This window comes from Ceratotherium simum, chromosome 28 (genome assembly GCF_057802395.1).
Source record: "Ceratotherium simum simum isolate JZ-2026a chromosome 28, ASM5780239v1, whole genome shotgun sequence".
Classification (NCBI taxonomy): Eukaryota; Metazoa; Chordata; class Mammalia; order Perissodactyla; family Rhinocerotidae; genus Ceratotherium; species Ceratotherium simum.
In genome coordinates this window covers 244,171-256,241 of record NC_141927.1, presented here as the reverse complement: position 1 = coordinate 256,241, position 12,071 = coordinate 244,171, and the positions used below count along the sequence as shown (strand labels likewise).

Genomic DNA, 12,071 nt, shown 5'->3' with positions numbered 1-12,071 from the left:
TAAGAACTGAAAAGTATACATTGAATTTAGCTACAAAAAAAAGTAGCTGATAATTCAGTCAAAGATAGTTTAATAGAGTAGTGGGTTATATTAATCTCATGTCCAAAACAGATTTTGGGTACTTCACTAATGTGGAATATTTACATCATAGACTACATGAGAGATGAAAGTGTTCAAATACCATCTCCCAACTACATTTACTATAACTAACAAAGAACAGGCTATTAAGTAGGCATTTGTATTGGCTTAGAAGAGACAAAAACAAGTTCAGAAGGAAACTATAAGTCTCCAACAACATTCCTGAGTCAACCACAAGTGCTCAGTTCCTGAACTGGTTTATGAAACGTGTGAAGTCATTTTCATTTGTACCACGAGGATCTCAACACCTTGTAAACTAACTTATAATTAGAACATCTTTTTCAGTCACATATTGAATTCACTTAAACTCTTGCTTCAGAAGATAAAAATCATTCCTTAAATCTCAGGACTATTTTGATAAGCCTCGTCTTACAGACTCGTCTCACAACAGCTGCTCACCTTGAAATGCAAAAGCCACCATCACATTCAGTCAACCCACAGAACTATCTAAGATGGCCTCTAACAGATGCATCTGATTTTCTGACTCACGAAGCTCCACATACAGGCCAGAGAAACCCCTACAAAGGAAGGCAAGCACTGTGATGTGGCAGATGATGCTTAGGTGGCAAATTCCGTCTCGTAAAACACATACAAGGGAAAAATGTCTGTTAGAACCATCTCTGACAACTGCCAAAGTATCTCTCAATATCAGATTAAAACTGTCTTAATTTGATTAAACTGATTAAAAATTCAGAGGTCTGTGTTAAAAAAAAAAAAAAAGTGGCAACTGTGCAGAATATTGCTAAGTAGACCAAATACAGGATCACTTCTATGACAAAGATTTAAGCACAGACTAAATGTGTTACTGTGCTGTGTCCCTGCCCTAGGGTGTGCCCTCTAGCTGAGGGACTAAAAACAACAGCAAAACCCACACACAATAACGTATGTAAATATATGTAAATACATACATATGTGCACTCTGTAATGTGAGTATGGAACGACTATAAAGAGAGAATAACTTAAGGAAACTCAGAGCAAAAAGTAAACCATCTGGGAAACCTCTGAAGAGAACTAGGACATGAGCTTGGCCTTAATGCATGGTTAGACCTTAAGTCAACGGAGAAACAATGAAAATGAAAAAGTACCAACCACAGAGGTGGTGGGGAAAAAACAAGAAGATGGAACACAGGTGACACATTTGAGAATAATAAGCAGAATGGGTTGGCTGAAACAGAGAAATCGACGGGAAGGTTGGTAGGTAGAAGCCAAGAAAGGTGATTAGAAGCCAGATCACAGAGAACGTTGAAAATAAAAGGCGTTTGAACTTTATTCTCTAAATAATTAAAAGGTTTTGAGCAATGTAGCGACATGAGCAGTGTAGTTTTGAACATAATTTGCCAGGGCCTGCAGGACAGACTGAAGGGGAGAACGGAGGCAGAAAGTACAACTCATTAGGCAACAGAAACTTCTTACTGACACCTCAGCTGACAAAATATTTTAAAGCTTAATGACACACAAACATTGTACCATCTATTCAGACACTATATAACACACTTATAGTCAGGCCTCACCAACAAGCCCTGTAACACTTACTCAGTTTCCACCGTAAAGTTAGGACTCGGCTTGGTGTTTCCAGGGAGATAATCAATTCTTCAGCAATCACTAAACTCTACAGATAATTCATTTTGACTTTAACAACTCTGTGAGAAATGAATATAGTTGGCCTGAATTTTTCAGCTGCTAAGTGTCTGTATTTCCATGGGCTGGAAGGAGTGAAATGCAACTAAATGGATCATGGAAATAAAAAATAGTACATTTCCAAAGTTTTTCTTTCCAACACAGAGGAAAAGATTTGTTTCACTGTAGATTGATTCCATAGATTGTCATGTCATGCTCTTTGGATTACAATCACATTTATTTTAAAGTATAATCTTATACAGTTCATGAACTAAAGCACAGACTCTGGTAGTAGAGTTATTAAACAATAACAAAAAAGACATCGTGGGGGAAAGCAAAAAGTGAAAAAAAAACACAAGTTGCAATTTGAAAGGCCTGAGTCTCAAATTTTCAAAAACATTCCCAATCTAAAGCACCTAAGTTTGCAAACTGGAAAACAATACTACTAAACTTTTGGAATGATCAGGACCCATCACTTTCTATGAGAATTTACTTATCTGTTCTGCTAAGAGACCTGAACTGCTGGGGTTTTAGAAAATTTATTTTAATTAAAATTACCTTTCTTGTGACAATTTCCAAATAAAAAATAAAAAATAGAAATTACTGTTCAAAATTATTAAATGTCTAAGAACAATTACTCAAAGTGTGGCTACTCAGTAGGGAAACAGTTGGAACACATTTTATGCCAACTGATATCACAGAACATCAGGGGCCAAACTGTTGTAAATCTTCCCTTAATTTCTGTTTTATAAGGCAAGACATGAACTTGGAGCACGACAGGGCACGGAGGTGGAGCACTCGTAGAATATGGGGGTGGAGTACGGCAGGACATGGGAGTGGAGCACTCGTAGAATATGGGGCGAAGCACGGTAGGACACGGGAGTGGAGCACTTGTGGAATATGGGGGTGGAGCATGGCAGGACACGGGTGGAACACCGCAGGTCATGGGGTGGAGCACTACAGGACACGGGGTGGAACACGGCAGGACATGGGGTGGAGCACGGGCAGGACATGGGGGTGGAGCATGGCAAGACATGAGGTTGGAGCACAGCAGGACACGGGGGTGGAGCACTCGTAGAATATGGGGGTGGAGCACGGCAGGAGATGGGGCTGGAGCATGGCAGGACATGACCTTGGAGTTCAGCAGAACATGGTGGTGGAGCACAGCAGGACATGAGGGTGGAGTTCAGTAGGACATAGGTGTGGAGCACGGGGAGGACATGGGGTGGAGCACGGGGAGGACATGGGGGTGGAGCACGGGGAGGACATGGGGGTGGAGCACGGGGAGGACATGGGGGTGGAGCACAGGCAGGACATGGGGTGGAGCACAGGCAGGACATGGGGTGGAGCACAGGGAGGACATGAGGGTGGAGCACAGGGAGGACAGGGGGTGGAGCACACGGAGGACAGGGGGTGGAGCACAGGGAGGACAGGAGGTGGAGCACAGGGAGGACAAGGGGGTGGAGCACAGGGAAGACAAGGGGGTGGAGCACAGGGAAGACAGGGGGGTGGAGCACTGCAGAACAGGGCTTCATGAAGTTCATTTGCCAGTGGAAATTCCTGACATGAGCGAGTCAGAACTAACCAAGAAATGTCTTTCCTTCAACAAGCATACTTTCGTTAACTAACGATAATAATAACAGCAAACTTTTATTAGATCTTGGTATGGGTTAAGCATTACCTTAAACAATTTACCTGTATTACCTCATTTAGTCCTTAAGCTACCCTACAAGGTAGAAATGTTAACCCATTTTACAGGTTTGTCTCTATTTTATTTTATTTTATTTTATTTTTTTTTTTTTTAAAGATTTTATTTATTCAGTTTTTTCCCCCCAAAGCCCCAGTAGACAGTTGTATGTCATAGGTTCACATCCTTCTAGTTGCTGTACGTGGGACCCGGCCTCGTGTTGGAGGGAGAAGTGGTGCCTCGGGGCGCTCCCGGGATCCGAACCCGGGTCGCCAGCATCAGAGCGCACGCACTTAACCGCCAAGCCACAGAGCCGGCCCTGTCTCTATTTTATAGATGAAGAAACAGCTGCCAAAAGTTTGGTGGAGCCTGGATTGATGCTCATGGAATCTCACTCCAGGGTCCTTGCTCCATCACTCTATTTTTATAGTAGCAATTCCTGAACACACTATGAAACTAGATGTCATAACATTGCCAGGTTTTTTTTTTACACTTTTTCCTTTATATTATGTATATCACCAGACACGACCTAAAGTAATGACTGATTTAAATATAAAAACGCTAAGACAAGGAAAACAGGACAAGAAATGTAACTAATAAATTGTAAGAGGCTACATGAATTTTGTTCTTTGTGTTTAAGTTAGTTGAAAAAGAGATGGAATAACCAGTACTTACAGCAGTTATTAAGTTGATCTTCAATAAAAACTATAAGGGCAGAGCAAGAGCTGGTGCTATACACACTGTACACAAGAAACAGACAAATCACAATGAAAATAAGTCAGGCAGTTTCACATTCAGAGAAAAAGACTGGCAAAGGAGCTTCTTTTCCCTTTATTTCTTATTTTTCATCATAAATTTTTTTGAGGAAGATGGGCCCTGAGCTAACATCTGTTGCCAATTCTCCTCTTTTTCTTTTTTTTCTCCCCAAAGCCCCAATACATAGTTGTATATCCTATTTGTATGTCCTTGTAGTTCTTCTATGGGGGACACTGCTTTAGCATGCCTTGGTGAGCGGTGAGTAGGTCTGCACTCAGGATCTGAACTGGCGAACCGGGACTGCCAAAGCAGAGGGCGAAAACTTAACTGTTACTCCACCCGGCTGGCCCATCATCATAAATTTTGACAAAATAATTTTCATTGTTCTGAGATAAGAAAGAATGGTCCTCAATTTGATAGGCATTTGATCTTTTTTATTGCTTTCTTTTCCTTACAAGAAAATTCCAAATAATTTAGAGACAAACGATGAATACACTTACAAGTGTGGAAGAATCTGACCGAGACCACCATGAAGAAATGGCAAATTGAGGGCTGAGAATGAGAAATGAGATCTACTGTAAGAAGGCGTGCAAGATAATCACAAATGCTTCATGGAAATAGAGAACATGCAAAAAAAGAGAGAGAGAAATGTAATATGAAAGAATAAGAAAAAATGTGTCTTTTCTGATACGGGCTGGATGGTAAGGATTTGGAGGAGGCAAGAAAAAAGGGCTTCACAGGGAAAGAGACGATTCTCTAAAGTCCTGAGTTTTCAAAATGAGTTTGAATAGGCCTGAGAGAAAGATGAAATTCGGTTGGAAGACAGGCGAAAACTAAGCTTACTGTGAAGTGAAGAATGCAAAATTCAGGAGTGTCAGCTGCAAGAGAAATAAGTCAGGAAGGCATTGAAAAGGAGACGGGAGCCGCCAACGAGGAGCAGAGAGAGGGAGGGGAGGCCGTGGACGAGGCACAGAGTGGACTGCAGAAGGGCGGTCGTACCGAGCCAGGGGTCCCCGCAGAGCGAGGACAAGGGGCCGGGGCCGAGGGGCAGATCGAGGCAAGGGAGGAGCCCCGAACGGTCGAGAGGGAGGCCGAGAGCGAGGCCCACACTGCGGGGGTGGGCGGGAAGGGCGCGCGGGGGCGCCCCACCAGAGGCCGAGCCGTGCTGCCGGCAGACCGCCTCCGTCCCCACCTGGAGCGCCGACGGCCCCCCTGCCCACCTGGGGCGAGGACAACCTCGGTCCCCACCTGCGGCGCCGACGCCTCCCCCGCCCACCTGAGCGCAGACAACCTCAGTCCCCACCTGGAGCGCCGACAGCCCCCGCGCCCACCTGGAGCGCTGCCACCTCACTCCCCACCTGGGGCGCGGACGCCCACCTCGAGCCCGTCCCTACCAGGAGCGCCGACGCCCCCGGCCCCACCTCGAGGGCGGACAACCTCGATCCCCACCTGGAGCGCGGACACCTAGGTCCCCACCTGACGCCGGCGCCGCAGGGTTTATTGCCGGAAGTCGCCCTCCCCGGTCCCAGGAGCGCGGCGGCGAAGTCCCGCCTCCGGCCGCGCTGATTGGTCGGCGGGGCTCCTCGGGCCCTTGTTGCTACCGTGTTTCCCGAGGCCGGCGGCGCGCGCATGCACATTGGGCGCCGCCGCCCCCCGCTCCCCGCCCCTGCCAGCGCGTGCTCAGTGAGCGGGGCGCGGAGAAGCCGGAAGCGGCCCCGCGTGGGGGTGGGAGGCGGCCCTATACACCGTGTGTTCCTACCAGAGGAGCGGGCGAGGGCCTGGTCCCCGCTGGCCGTCTGGGCTGCTCAGATGCGCAGACTCTCTGATCCCAACCTGCTCAATTGTCCAACCCAGCCACGGCCCCAGACGCAATCTGAGTTTCGGGAATGCGGCTTAGATTTGCCCCCAAACCTCCTGTGCACCTCATTATCTTGTATACTTACCTTTAAGGCTCAAGTGCTTTCTATTTATAAACAATTTAGAATACTGTTTAGATCTTTCTAGAGGGTTGGCAGTGTTCTGGAGGCCCTGCTTCAGCATGTGGGTTTTTTTCCCAATTAGGAAAAAGAATGTGGGGGACAGTGGGAGGGATGAGGAGCAAGGTCGCTGAATCAGGCGGCAGAGTTCAGATCACGCTGATAAGATCCCCAGCTCTAAACCCGACTGCTGGGGTTGGGATACCGGATGGGCTGCTGGCGAGTGTGTGGACTCAGTAAAGCCTTAACCTCTCTGTGCCTATTCCCCCACGAGTCCAATGGAGATAGGAGTGGTACCTCGCAGGATGTTTGTAAGAATTAAATGAGTTAACATAGGAAAAATATTTAAAACAGTGCCTGGTGTATACTGAACAGTATATAAGTATTTGATCTTAATATTTTTCATTATAAAATGCATGTTTTTATATTTGGAACACATTGCAGGAAGCATATAGCAGGTATTCATACTTTGGAAAAATATTTTTATAAATTATGCTGTGCTTATTACAATAGTGTTCTTTGACCGCATGCTTTTAAAATAATGTAAAAAGGGGTTCTGGACTGAAGTTGGTAATGTTGCTTGCATATCCCCAATTTAAAAATTGCCCCCTTCTTTTCTTTCCTTCTCCCTCCCTCCCTTCCTTCCTTTCTTTATTTCTTTCACAGTTGCAGATTATTCCATTTTATTCCATTATGTGGATATATCGTAGTTTATTTAGATATTCTCCATGGATGGGCATTAGATTCTTTCCAATATTTTGCCATTAAAAATAATGCCGCATGAATAACTGTGTATGTATGGTTTTGTTTGTTTGTTTGTTTTTAATTTATGGCAGTATATTTGCAAGTAAATTACTATAATTGGAATTGCTGGGTCAAGGATAACTGCATACGGAATTTTGGTAGATGGTGCCAAGCCAAGACCCCACTATCACCATGGGGCCGCAAGAAGACTATTAAATTTAGCCTAATTTGCCGACATCCACATAGCTCCTTGTGAAGGGATTCTACTGGCTGGATTGAGAGGAGGCAAAGTAACAGGAATACAGAATAAGAGCAGGAGCACACAGTAACAGTAGATATCCACACAGTAACAGCAGGAGGCCAGAGAGTAACAGCAGGAGCCCCCACGGTAACAGCAGGAGCCCCCACAGTAAAAGCAGGAGCCCAGAAAGGGGTTCAGGTCAATTCCGGTCAACAAGCATCTCTGAGAGTGTACTTTGCTCTAGTCATTGTACTCTACGCTTGTAAAGACGAACATGTTCCCTGCCCTCTGGAATCTCCACCAGTGGAGGAGGAGAAAACAGGAGAGGGCCAGGAGGAATGCCTCTGTAGAGGTGAGGTGTGGCTGGGGGCTGTGGAGGAGTCACCCAGGTGGAAGGCTCAGTGTGGGGAAACAAGAACTGAAAAGAGGTACCTTCTTACCAAAGATCATACAGGCATTCAATTCATCTAACATGTTTATCTACTCTAAGGAAAATATCAGATTTCTTTATTTTCTTTAAAATAATCCAATTCTGATAAGATCCAAGGATTTGGGGACATTTAAACTCATTGTTGCAGCCCCTCCCCAAAGTTGGGGTCTCTCACAGCAGTAAGCTGGGGCAGTCCGTGGTCACAGGCAGCCCTGGGTGCCTCCAGGCCTCACTGGGGGCCTGGGGTGACAGCCAGCATAGGGCCCCCCATGCTCCCTGAAGTACACTACACAGCCATCTCCCTCACCTTCCCAAATGCTGCATAGATCAGGCTGTGTGTCCTTGATCCTCTTGGGATAATCTCAACTTTGTCCCCTCCAGGCTCAAGGAGTTGTCTCTTTCTCCTTGTTCCATCCCCTCTGGAACACTTATCAAAATATATCTAATGGAGTCTTTATGCAACACATGAAGAATAATTCTGCTTTGCATATAGTGATAATATTGAGATAAGAAATAAAAACCAAACCAAACCACCAAAACAAAACCTTATGACCTTGGTATAGAACTGGCAGAGTAATATGTAAATTCGTGTCTCCAAAGTGAATGTACCATGCAGACTACACGCTGGGCACTGTGAGAGATTCATTCAATGCAGATAAAGGATGGCAAACACAGTGATAAAACGAGGTGATGAGGGCTGTAAGGACGTCCACAATGTGGAGGGAACCCAGGGGCAAGAGCAACAGAGATGCCTCCAGGAGAGCACTGGAAGGTCGAGTGAGCTGTGAGCATCAGAAGCCAACAGGTAGCTGTGGTGAGGCCAGAGGCAGGAGACCGGGTTGGGCAAGCATGTTGTTTGCTTATTTGTTTCAAATCTCCTCTTGGTCTTGAGTCTCTTAATCTTTCAAATAGGGATTAGAATAGAATTTTAGGGTTGTAAACTAAGTTGGTGGCCAGGAGCACATGGTGAGTGTGTGATGTCAGAATGGGAAGGCTAACATGAAGGCACAGCCACCTACGGGCATCTCAACCCCCAAATTTGAAACTCTGTACTTGCCAAACAGAACTTTTCTTCAACAGGATTCATCCTAATAGTAGCCAGTTTGCAAGCCCACAACTCTTTATCCAGCTCTGAAACCCTCTCTGCTCAGCCTGGCACCATGCCACAGCCAGGCTGACCCTCCCTCCTGATGAAGAGGTGGTTCATTGTACTAGAACTAGAGTTGGGACCATCGCCTAATGTCTAGATAGGCAGCTTTGGGTAAGTAACTTAACCTCCCGAGCCTTGGTTTCTCAACTCAAAGTGAAGGTAGTGGTGTCTACCTCTATGTAACCCTACTTGTAGATATATTTACATTCATACGTATGAGCCAGCACATTCCACTTCTAGGTGTGTATCAAAGATAAATTAAAACGTGTCCGCAGAAAGCACACACAATAATACTCACAGCAGTTTTAGTCATTGGAACAACTTAGATATCTACCTACAGGAAAGTGATTAACAGGGCCAGCCCGGTGGTGCAAGCAGTTAAGTGTGCGCACTCAGCTGCAGCGGCCCGGGGTTCGCAGGTTAGGATCCCTGGCGCACACCAATGCACCACTCATCCAGCCATGCTGTGGCGGCGTCCCATATAAAGTAGAGGAAGATGGGCACGGATGTTAGCCCAGGGCCAGTCTTCCTCAAGAAGAACGGGGAGGATTGGCATCAGATGTTAGCTCAGGGCTAGTCCTCCTCACAAAAAAAAAAAGAAAGAAAGAAAGTGATTAACAAACTGGGGGGGGCCGGCCCAGTGGCGTAGCAGTTAAGTGCGTGCGCTCCACTGTGGCGCCGCAGGGTTCGGATCCCAGGCACGCACCAACACACTGCTTGTCAAGCCATGCTGTTGTGGTGTCCCATATAAAGTGGAAGAAGATGGGCACGGATGGGCATGGATGTTAGCCCAGGGCCAGTCTTCCTCAGCAAAAAGAGGAGGATTGGCAACAGATGTTAGCTCAGGACTAATCTTCCTCACCAAAAAAAAAAAAAAACCTGTGGTATGTTCAAACAATGGAATGCTACTCCCCACTATAAAGGAATGAACTACTGATACACACAACAATACAGATGATTATCAAGAATAATATCTCAGGGGCCGGCCCCGTGGTGTAGCGGTTAAGTGCGTGCACTCCGCTGCTGGCACCCTGGGTTCGGATCCCGGGCACACACCGATGCACTGCTTGTCCAGCCATGCTGAGGCGGCATCCCACATACAGCAACTAGAAGGTTGTGCAACTATGACATACAACTGTCTACTGGGGCTTTGGTGAGAAAAAGGGAAAAAAAAAAGGAGGAGGATCAGCAATAGATGTTAGCTCAGGGCCGGTCTTCCTCAGCAAAAAGAGGAGGATTGGCATGGATGTTAGCTCAGGGCAGATCTCCCTCACAAAAGTAAAATAAAATAAAATAAAGAATAATATCTTTTTTTTTTTTAAAGATTTTATTTATTTATTTATTCCCCCAAAGCCCCAGTAGATAGTTGTCTGTCATAGCTGCACATCCTTCTAGTTGCTGTATGTGGGACACGGCCTCAGCATTGCCGGAGGAGCAGTGCGTCGGTGCGCACCCGGGATCCGAACCCGGGCCACCGGCAGCAGAGCGTGCGCACTTAACCGCTAAGCCACGGGGCCGGTCCAAGAATAATATCTTAGTGAAAGAATGCAGACACAAAAAAGCATATAGTGTGTGATTCCATTCATATGAAATCTAGAACAGGCAAAACTAACATGTGGTGGTAGAAATCACATCAATGGTGGCTTTGAGGGGCAAGGGGAAGGGACAGAGGCAACTTTCTGGGATAATGGAAATATTTGGTGTTGTTTGGGATGCGAGTATGAATGTGTTAAATCTGACATAACATTTCACTGCAAATATGTTATACCTCAATAAACCAATATGTATTTTTTCCTTTGGGAGGAACATTTTTCTATCTGACATATTCCTAGTCAAATTTTATGCAACATATTGAATAAAAATCAAACAACCAGCATATGTTGAGTGCTTACCCCACACACAGACCTATGAAGAGTTGTGGGAAATGCACAGAAATGTAGAACCTTCCATGACCTCCAGGAGCTTGTGCCCTGTGATTAATGAGGCAGGAAATCTATATAAGAATGTTAACAAGCAATGAAAGATTTAGACAACAATTCAGAAGAACCCAAGGAAGAGCCAAATCAGTTGCACAAATTGCTAATAATTTTTACAGGGCGTCATAGGTGCAAAGAAATCACTTTAGCCTGGGGTAGTCGTAAGAAGATACTAAAATTCACTTTGGCAGGTGAGAGAAAAAAGCATAGCTTCATAACTTAGTATGGACTCTAACAGGGCAGGTGTTTCTGGTAGCATCTCCTGGAGCCACACTCACTCTCCTCTAGTGGTTAGTCCTAGGGGGCAGACACTCCGGTCTAGAAATAAGAATGGTAAATCTCCAAGGGTCTCCCAGCTCTAGTGTCTTGAAATTCTATCCACAACTTCAAGGGAGCGTCTCCACAGGGTCCCAAGCTGCTCTTGGCCTGTCCACATTACTTGCTCCTCAAGACTCAGATCAGCTCCCACCTCTTTTTGTAATTATAAGAATAGCATGGAGAAGAACAACAATGATGTCAGTGGCTAGCATTTACTTAGTGCTCACTACACACCTAGGCTCTGTGCCTAATGCTCTGCTTGACTTATGCTCAAGGGAACCCTAAAAGGTTGATCCTATTATTATCATGTCTTGAAGACGAGGCCCCTAGGGCTTCCAGAAAGCTAAGTAACCTTGCTAGGACCCTACGGGTAGGCAGAAGTGGATCGACCTGATCACTGCTTATGCGTCCCTAGGAAGCCTCACTGAGCAGGCCTGTTTAAGTGTCCCCTATCTCCCAGCCCTCTGGACACTTGCTATCCTTACCATTCACTAGAAAACCATAGCATCTTGTAACTTCTTTGTTATTTAAATCCCAGCCCGGCCTGGCCCTTGAGAAGAACGGTAGCCTCTCTGAAGGTAGGGACTCAAGTCTTACACTTGCCAGCCCTGCAAGTTGAACTCCCTGTGGAGAAGGGTGGGAGGGAGGTGCAACAGACTGGCTGCCCATCCTAGCTGGAATTATTGGATCTAGACAACGCAACCAGTGCTGAAATGCTGGGAGCAAGTCCAGCCTTCAAAGTTGCTTCCAATATGGTGTTGATGTTAGCTCGTCATCTGTGTGACTACTTCCATGGTGACATGTGCTCGTTTTGTTTCTATATTGCTTTATGTGAGATCCAAGCAATGAAAGGAACTAGCAATAGATTGTTAGAAGCGAGAGAGACCTTTGCTTCGGAGGCTAATCCCTCCTTGCAGATAAGGCCCCACCTTTACAACTCACACAACTCGTGTAGGATAGCAGAACTGGTACTGGAACCAAGCCTCCTACTGCAAACTTGGTTTTCTTTCCCTAACACAATAGATAAGTTTCTGTGTC

General features: G+C 45.7%; 1 protein-coding gene across 3 annotated transcripts in view; it reads right to left on the bottom strand.

Moving 5' to 3' along the window:
• Positions 1 to 5,716, bottom strand: part of FBXO25 (F-box protein 25) — a 67,546-nt gene extending 61,830 nt beyond the window's left edge. Inside the window, exons 1-2 of one of the 3 annotated variants that reach the window (XM_087418262.1) lie at positions 4,699 to 4,808; positions 4,118 to 4,182 (exon numbers count right to left, since the gene is read on the bottom strand). The gene's annotated coding sequence lies outside the window, so the exon portion shown is untranslated. Of the gene's footprint in view, positions 1 to 4,117; positions 4,183 to 4,698; positions 4,809 to 5,647 lie in introns of those variants that run through there. The other 2 variants (XM_087418261.1, XM_004440588.3) reach the window with 2 other exon arrangements.
• Between the last annotated feature and the right edge of the window lie 6,355 nt (positions 5,717 to 12,071).